The sequence below is a fragment of the Canis lupus genome, chromosome 23 (genome assembly GCF_048164855.1).
Source record: "Canis lupus baileyi chromosome 23, mCanLup2.hap1, whole genome shotgun sequence".
NCBI classification, from domain to species: Eukaryota; Metazoa; Chordata; class Mammalia; order Carnivora; family Canidae; genus Canis; species Canis lupus.
The window spans coordinates 184,650-193,682 of record NC_132860.1 but is presented as its reverse complement, the minus strand read 5'-3'; positions in this window follow the sequence as shown (position 1 = coordinate 193,682).

The window sequence follows — 9,033 nt, the reverse complement described above, 5'->3', positions numbered from 1 at the left end:
CAACCATCACAGACTTGCCTGCTTTCTAAGCTTCCCAGCAGATGGCAGCAGTGTCTGGAGAAGGCTCTGCAAAGGCTGGAAGCTGAGTCCTCCATCCCGGTGTTACCAGGCCTCACACAGGCCACCTGAGGCCCAAAGACAGTGCAGGGCGGAGCAGAGGGAGGGGTCTGCCCCAGGAATAGGCCACGTTTACATTAGAATTTTGATCAATGAAAGATTTTTCCCCCCAGGGAGTATTTCATTATCAATAGTGTTTAGAAAGCTAGCACTCAGACGACATAAGGCAGATGGCAGTTTTGTTATAATTTAAAAATTTCCTACACACAATGCTCCCTCGGTTGTGCGCCTTTGGAGGGACCACACCCATCACCACCCCCACCCTCACCCCTTCTTGATTTGCCAATGAGTTAATAATTGCCCCCCAAATGCCATTCGCCCATGCAGAAATCGCAAAAGAAAAAGTAAGAAATGGTTTTCTCAAGCAGTCTATAAAATAAATTTAAATACCGAGTTGGAACTCAGAGAATTTCTTTTTTTTTTAAGATTTTATTTATTTATTCATGAGAGACACAGAGAGAGAGGCAGAGACACAGGCAGAGGGAGAAACAGGCTCCATGCAGGGAGCCCGATGTAGGACTCGATCCCGGGACCCCAGGGTCACACCCTGGGCTGAAGGCAGGCGCCAAACCACTGAGCCACCTGGGGATCCCCAAGAACTCAGAGAATTTCATTAGCCACAGAATTATCTCTTGAAAACTTTACTGAGAATTTCACCGGAAGAAAACTGTTGAGGTTCTGTGGGTTTTCCTGCCTTCCCGCTGTAGGAGAAGGAAGGAGGACTTCTCCCTCATTTCTAGGCTCAGAAATAGAGGCTGTAATGGGACCATGTGGGGAGCTTCATGTGGAGACTCATAATTTGGGGAAGAAGGTAGACGTGAGGCTAACACTTGAGAACCAAGAGAGGCTGAGGCTTGGGCTCTCGACTCTAGTGGCCACATCGTATTTGTCTATCACTGCATACCAAGTGACCACGACCTTATAGCTCTAAAGCAGCACAGCTCATCACCTCATGCTGCTACAGGTCAGGACTGGGCACGGTTTAACTGGGTTCTTTGCTTCAGGGTCTCATAGGGCTACAGGCAAGGGATCGGCAGGTTTTGGTCTCAACCGAGGCTTGTCTGGGGAAGGATTCACTTTCCAGCGTCCATGATGATGACAGAATCCAATTCCTTGAGCTGTAGGACAAAGGGCCGCCCCCTTTCCTTTTGCTGGGTGTTGCCTCGAAGTGTTTGTAGGCTCTTTGTTAGAGTCTATTAAGTTCCTGACAGTGCCTGGCCACGTGGGGCTCCCCCCATGGCTGCCTGCTGCCCCAAAGCCAGCAAGGAAGAGAAAGAGAGCAGTAAAACAGTGCTACAGTCTCCTGCGGCGTGGCCATGTCGTCACGTGCACTTAGTCACGCACATCGTCACCTTGCTGTATTCTGTTTATTCACAGCAAGTCAGAGGTCTCGCCTCTGCTCGAGGGGGAGCAGCCACAAAGGGCATGCAAGCCAGGAGGCAGGGAGCCTGGGAGTCGGAGAGTCTGTCTGCCACAGCGAAGCAGGACAGGTTGCATTGAGGTGGCCTGTCGTCCCACGTGTAAGCCATGTGACAGAAACCTCACCTGAGTGACTTTGCTCCAGAACCACATCAGGAGAAGTAAGGTGACCTTGAAGAGAATGGGGCTGGAGAGTTTCAGTGGCCGCTCAGGGGTGGGACATAGGAGGAGTCATGACTGGCTGAGTAAGTGCGTTAGAGTCCTGGGAGGGCCAAGCCAAAGACTCCCAGTGATGGAGCCCCTGTGCCCTCAGCCCTTCCAACCTGACATCAGGGTGGGGAAGTGCCAACCAATGTTTTCTGCCCCTCAGCTCTCCTCACTCCCACCCCTGGCTCTGCAGGGAACAGAAATCCCCGGTAGCAAGCTGGGAAGGACTGTCAGGGAGGAAAAGAGAGCATTCTTTCTCCTTTCCACAGTAAGCTTCCCTGTCTGAAGCAAACCCAAACTGAGAGAGGGAAGCTTTCATAGTAAATGACAGTTGGAATTTAATTCTTATGTAAAACAGAACATTTTAAATCCTCAAGGGGCTAGAGCTCTCTAGTCCCCGGAAGCAACACATCTTAAATAAGAATCTGGGGATATCTGGTCTTACTGAGGATGCTTAGATAGGACAGTTGCGGGGAAAGAATGAGGTTGTTTTCTTTGAATTCTGTGAGTCCTGCTTATTCAAGTACAAGTTACAAAGACTTTGAAAAGTCAAAGAGAAAAAGTGCTATATAATTTTTGTGTTCTTCATAGTGCATACACTCATGCTTGAGAAATTGAGCTATTAAATTCCTTAACACCATGGGATGTTCCTTAGAGAAGAACTGGGATTTTTAAAGTGCACATCTTGGGGATCCCTGGGGGGCTCAGCGGTTTAGTGCCTGCCTTTGGCCCAGGGCGTGACCCCGGGGTCCTGGGATCGAGTCCCACGTCGGGCTCCCAGCACGAGCCTGCTTCTCCCTCCTCCTGTGTCTCTGCCTCTCTCTCTCTGTGTGTCTATCATAAATAAATAAATAAATAAATAAATAAATAAATAAATAAATAAATCTATCTTAAAAAAATAAAAAAATAAAAATAAAGTGCACATCTTAGGAAAAGTGCTCTATGCCCAAATTCTATGATTAAAGAACCATGAGTGTAAACCAGTTGTAATTTAGCTATTTTAACTAATCATTTTTTCTACTTAATAAATGCACTAAAAAAATAAATGTCATCACTGTACATTTTTATGTGGTATTATTTGTTACAATAAAAACAACCACAAATAAAAAAAAACAACCACAAATAAATGTGATTTTATATGAAAATCACTGCATAGTAAACAAATAACAAATATCTGTAGCAATAAATCTTGTTGACTAATGGCAAGAATTAGTGTCATTTTAACTGGTTAAGTGGTGAAGGGATTTTGTCTGAATACCACTTACTTAAATTGAAAGTGACATTTCATATCAATAAGGTAGCTTTATGAAAAATTTTTTTTCTTCTGTTTTTTTTTTAATTTATTTTTTATTGGTGTTCAATTTACTAACATACAGAATAACCCCCAGTGCCCGTCACCCATTCACTCCCACCCCCCGCCCTCCTCCCCTTCTACCACCCCTAGTTCGTTTCCCAGAGTTAGCAGTCTTGACCTTCTGTCTCCCTTTCTGATATTTCTCACACATTTCTTCTCCCTTCCCTTCTGTTCCCTTTCACTATTATTTATATTCCCCAAATGAATGAGAACATATAATGTTTGTCCTTCTCCGACTGACTTACTTCACTCAGCATAATACCCTCCAGTTCCATCCACATTGAAGCAAATGGTGGGTATTTGTCATTTCTAATAGCTGAGTAACATTCCATTGTATACATAGACCACATCTTCTTTATCCATTCATCTTTCGTTGGACACCGAGGCTCCTTCCACAGTTTGGCTATCGTGGCCATTGCTGCTATAAACATCGGGGTGCAGGTGTCCCGGCGTTTCATTGCATTTGTATTTTTGGGGTAAATCCCCAACAGTGCAATTGCTGGGTGGTAGGGCAGGTATATTTTTAACTGTTTGAGGAACCTCCACACAGTTTTCCAGAGTGGCTGCACCAGTTCACATTCCCACCAACAGTGCAGGAGGGTTCCCTTTTCTCCGCATCCTCTCCAACATTTGTTGTTTCCTGCCTTGTTAATTTTCCCCATTCTCACTGGTGTGAGGTGGTATCTCATCGTGGTTTTGATTTGTATTTCCCTGATGGCAAGTGATGCAGAGCATTTTCTCATATGCATGTTGGCCATGTCTATGTCTTCCTCTGTGAGATTTCTGTTCATGTCTTTTGCCCATTTCATGATTGGATTGTTTGTTTCTTTGGTGTTGAGTTTAATAAGTTCTTTATAGATCTTGGAAACTAGCCCTTTATCTGATAGGTCATTTGCAAATATCTTCTCCCATTCTGTAGGTTGTCTTTGAATTTTGTTGACTGTATCCTTTGCTGTGCAAAAGCTTCTTATCTTGATGAAGTCCCAATAGTTCATTTTTGCTTTTGTTTCTTTTGCCTTCGTGGATGTATCTTGCAAGAAGTTACTATGGCCGAGTTCAAAAAGGGTGTTGCCTGTGTTCTTCTCTAGGATTTTGATGGAATCTTGTCTCACATTTAGATCTTTCATCCATTTTGAGTTTATCTTTGTGTATGGGGAAAGAGAGTGGTCTAGTTTCATTCTTCTGCATGTGGATGTCCAATTTTCCCAGCACCATTTATTGAAGAGACTGTCTTTCTTCCAATGGATAGTCTTTCCTCCTTTATCGAATATTAGTTGCCCATAAAGTTCAGGGTCCACTTCTGGATTCTCTATTCTGTTCCACTGATCTATGTGTCTGTTTTTGTGCCAGTACCACACTGTCTTGATGACCACAGCTTTGTAGTACAACCTGAAATCTGGCATTGTGATGCCCCCAGATATGGTTTTCTTTTTTAAAATTCCCCTGGCTATTCGGGGTCTTTTCTGATTCCACACAAATCTTAAAATAATTTGTTCTAACTCTCTGAAGAAAGTCCATGGTATTTTGATAGGGATTGCATTAAACGTGTATATTGCCCTGGGTAACATCGACATTTTCACAATATTAATTCTTCCAATCCATGAGCATGGAATATTTTTCCATCTCTTTGTGTCTTCCTCAATTTCTTTCAGAAGTGTTCTATAGTTTTGAGGGTATAGATCCCCTACCTCTTTGGTTAGGTTTATTCCTAGGTATCTTATGCTTTTGGGTGCAATTGTAAATGGGATTGACTCCTTCATTTCTCTTTCTTCAGTCTCATTGTTAGTGTATAGAAATGCCACTGACTTCTGGGCATTGATTTTGTATCCTGCCACGCTACCGAATTGCTGTATGAGTTCTAGCAATCTTGGGGTTGAGACTTTTGGGTTTTCTATGTAGAGTATCATGTCATCGGCGAAGAGGGAGAGTTTGACTTCTTCTTTGCCAATTTGAATGCCTTTAATGTCTTTTTGTTGTCTGATTGCTGAGGCTAGGACTTCTAGTACTCTGTTGAGTAGCAGTGGTGAGAGTGGACATCCCTGTCTTGTTCCTGATTTTAGGGGAAAGGCTCCCAGTGCTTCCCCATGGAGAATGATATTTGCTGTGGGCTTTTCATAGATGGCTTTTAAGATGTCGAGGAATGTTCCCTCTATCCCTACACTCTGAAGAGTTTTGATCAGGAATGGATGCTGTATTTTGTCAAATGCTTTCTCTGCATCCAATGAGAGGATCATATGGTTCTTGGTTTTTCTCTTGCTGATATGATGAATCACATTGATTGTTTTACGGGTGTTGAACCAGCCTTGTGTCCCAGGGATAAATCCTACTTGGTCATGGTGAATAATTTTCTTAATGTACTATTGGATCCTATTGGCCAGTATCTTGTTGAGAATTTTTGCATCCATGTTCATCAGGGATATTGGTCTGTAATTCTCCTTTTAGGTGGGGTCTTTGTCTGGTTTTGGAATTAAGGTGATGCTGGCCTCATAGAACGAATTTGGAAGTACTCCATCTCTTTCTATCTTTCCAAACAGCTTTAGGAGAATAGGTATGGTTTCTTCTTTAAACGTTTGATAAAATTCCCCTGGGAAGCCATCTGGCCCTGGACTCTTGTGTCTTGGGAGGTTTTTGATGACTGCTTCAATTTCCTCCCTGGTTATTGGCCTGTTCAGGTTTTCTATTTCTTCCTGTTCCAGTTTTGGTAGTTTGTGGCTTTCCAGGAATGCGTCCATTTCTCCTAGATTGCCTAATTTATTGGCGTATAGCTGTTCATAATATGTTTTTAAAATCGTTTGTATTTCCTTGGTGTTGGTAGTGATCTCTCCTTTCTCATTCATGATTTTATTAATTTGAGTCTTCTCTCTCTTCTTTTTAATAAGGCTGGCTAATGGTTTATCTATCTTATTAATTCTTTCAAAGAACCAACTCCTGGTTCTGTTGATCTGTTCCATAGTTCTTCTGGTCTCAATTTCGTTGAGTTCTGCTCGAATCTTTATTAACTCCCTTCTTCTCTTGGGTGTAGGATCTATTTGCTGTTTTTTCTCTAGCTCCTTTATGTGTAAGGTTAGCTTTTGTATTTGAGTTCTTTCCAGTTTTTGAATGGATGCTTGTATTGCGATGTATTTCCCCCTTAGGACTGCTTTTGCTGCATCCCAAAGATTTTGAACGGTTGTATCTTCATTCTCATTAGTTTCCATGAATCTTTTTAATTCTTCCTTAATTTCCTGGTTGACCCTTTTATCTTTTAGCAGGATGGTCCTTAACCTCCACGTGTTTGAGGTCCTCCCAAACGTCTTGTTGTGATTTAGTTCTAATTTCAAGGCATTATGGTCTGAGAATATGCAGGGGACAATCCCAATCTTTTGGTATCGGTTCAGACCCGATTTGTGACCCAATATGTGGTCTATTCTGGAGAAAGTTCCATGTGCGCTTGAGAAGAATGTGTATTCAGTTGAGTTTGGATGTAAAGTTCTGTAGATATCTGTGAAATCCATCTGGTCCAGTGTATCATTTAAAGCTCTCGTTTCTTTGGAGATGTTGTTCTTAGAAGACCTATCGAGTATAAAAAGAGCTAGATTGAAGTCACCAAGTATAAGTGTATTATTATCTAAGTATTTCTTCACTTTGGTTAATAATTGATTTATATATTTGGCAGCTCCCACATTCGGGGCATATATATTGAGGATTGTTAAGTCCTCTTGTTGAATAGATCCTTTAAGTATGATATAGTATCCCTCTTCATCTCTCACTACAGTCTTTGGGGTAAATTTTAGTTTATCTGATATAAGGATGGCTACCCCTGCTTTCTTTTGAGGACCATTCGAATGGTAAATGGTTCTCCAACCTTTTATTTTCAGGTTGTAGGTGTCCTTCTGTCTAAAATGAGTCTCTTGTAGACAGCAAATAGATGGGTCCTGCTTTTTTATCCAGTCTGAAACCCTGCGCCTTTTGATGGGGTCATTAAGCCCGTTCACATTCAGAGTTACTATTGAGAGATATGAGTTTAGTGTCATCATGATATCTATTCAGTCCTTGTTTTTGTGGACTGTTCCACTGAACTTCTTCTTAAAGGGGAATTTTAAGAGTCCCCCTTAAAATTTCTTGCAGAGCTGGTTTGGAGGTCACATATTCTTTTAGTTGCTGCCTGTCTTGGAAGCTCTTTATCTCTCCTTCCATTTTGAATGAGAGCCTTGCTGGATAAAGTATTCTTGGTTGCATGTTCTTCTCATTTAGGACCCTGAATATATCCTGCCAGCCCTTTCTGGCCTGCCAGGTCTCTGTGGAGAGGTCTGCTGTTACCCTAATACTCCTCCCCATAAAAGTCAGGGATTTCTTGTCTCTTGCTGCTTTAAGGATCTTCTCTTTATCTTTGGAATTTGCAAGCTTCACTATTAAATGTCGAGGTGTTGAACGGTTTTTATTGATTTTAGGGGGGGGATCTCTCTATTTCCTGGATCTGAATGCCTGTTTCCCTTCCCAGGTTAGGAAAGTTTTCAGCTAGAATTTGTTCAAATACATATTCTGGCCCTCTGTCCCTTTCGGCGCCCTCGGGACCCCAATTAAACGTAGGTTTTTCTTTCTCAGGCTGTCGTTTATTTCCCTTAATCTATCTTCATGGTCTTTTAATTGTTTGTTTCTTTTTTCCTCAGTTTCCCTCTTTGCTATCAACTTGTCTTCTATGTCACTCACTCGTTCTTCCACCTCGTTAACCCTCGTCGTTAGGACTTCTAGTTTGGATTGCATCTCATTCAATTGATTTTTAATTTCTGCCTGATTAGCTCTAAATTGTGCAGTCATGAAGCCTCTTGAGTCCTTTATACTTTTTTCTAGAGCCACCAGTAGCTGTATAATAGTGCTTCTGAATTGGCTTTCTGACATTGAATTGTAATCCAGATTTTGTAACTGTGGGAGAGAGGACTGTTTCTGATTCTTTCTTTTGAGGCGAGGTTTTCCTTCTCGTCATTTTGCTCAGTGCAGAGTGGCCAAAAGCAAGTTGTATTGGGAAAAGGAGAAAAAGAGAGGAGAGAAAGAAGGAAAGAAAAGAGAAAGAGAAAAAAAAAGGGAAGAAAAAATAAACGAAAAGAAAAAAAAAGAAAAAGAGAAAGAAAAAGAAAGGAGAAAAAAAAAGGGGGTGGGGGAAGGAAACCAATCAAAAAGCAAAACAAAACAAAACAAAACAAAACAAAACAAAAAAAAGAACCACGGGGGAGTATCTTCTGATTCTGTGTACTTTAAGTCCCTTGGCTTCTCCTGGAAGTTGTCCGTCTAGCTGGTCTTCTGGGGGAGGGGCCTGCTGTGCGGATTCTCAGGTGTTAGTAGTTGGGGGAGCTGCTGTGCCCCTGCCTGGTGCAGGGCTCAGTGGGGGTTGTTTACCCCGTGAGGCCCCAGGAGGAACAACCGCAGTGGCGGGGCAGCTCTGGAGCCCTGGAGTCAGCCCCCGCAGGAACTCCGGAGCTCTCGGTCTGCAGGGCCTGGAGGCTCCGGGCGGGGCCGCTGATCTGCTCAGCTGGGGCAGGAGCGTCCTCGCTGTCCTGGGCCCTCCCGGCCTCTGCCTGTCCCGGGGAGGCGGGATCCTGGGCTGTGTCCCGGCGCCCTGTGCTCCGGGGCCTGCGCTGCTGGATTCGGGCTCCCGCCCCGCCTCCCCCTCCGCGGAGCCTCCCCCGAGCCCCCCCGAGCTGCTCCGGGTCCCGCCGTGTTCGCTGCAGCCCTTAGGGAGCTCGGCGCACTCTCCTGGGTGCGCAGTTGCTGTTAGTGTCCCCGGGAGCCCGAGGGCATCCCCGCCCTCCTGGGTCCTGCTCCACCTCCCCGCGAGCCCCTTTCCCCCGGGAAGGTCGGTGCAGCTCCTGCGTCTCCGGGACGGGGCTCTCCTGTCCTGGGGACACTCGCCCCGGCCTCAGCCCGGCTCCTCGCGGGCCCCTCCCCCTTGGAGGCCTTTG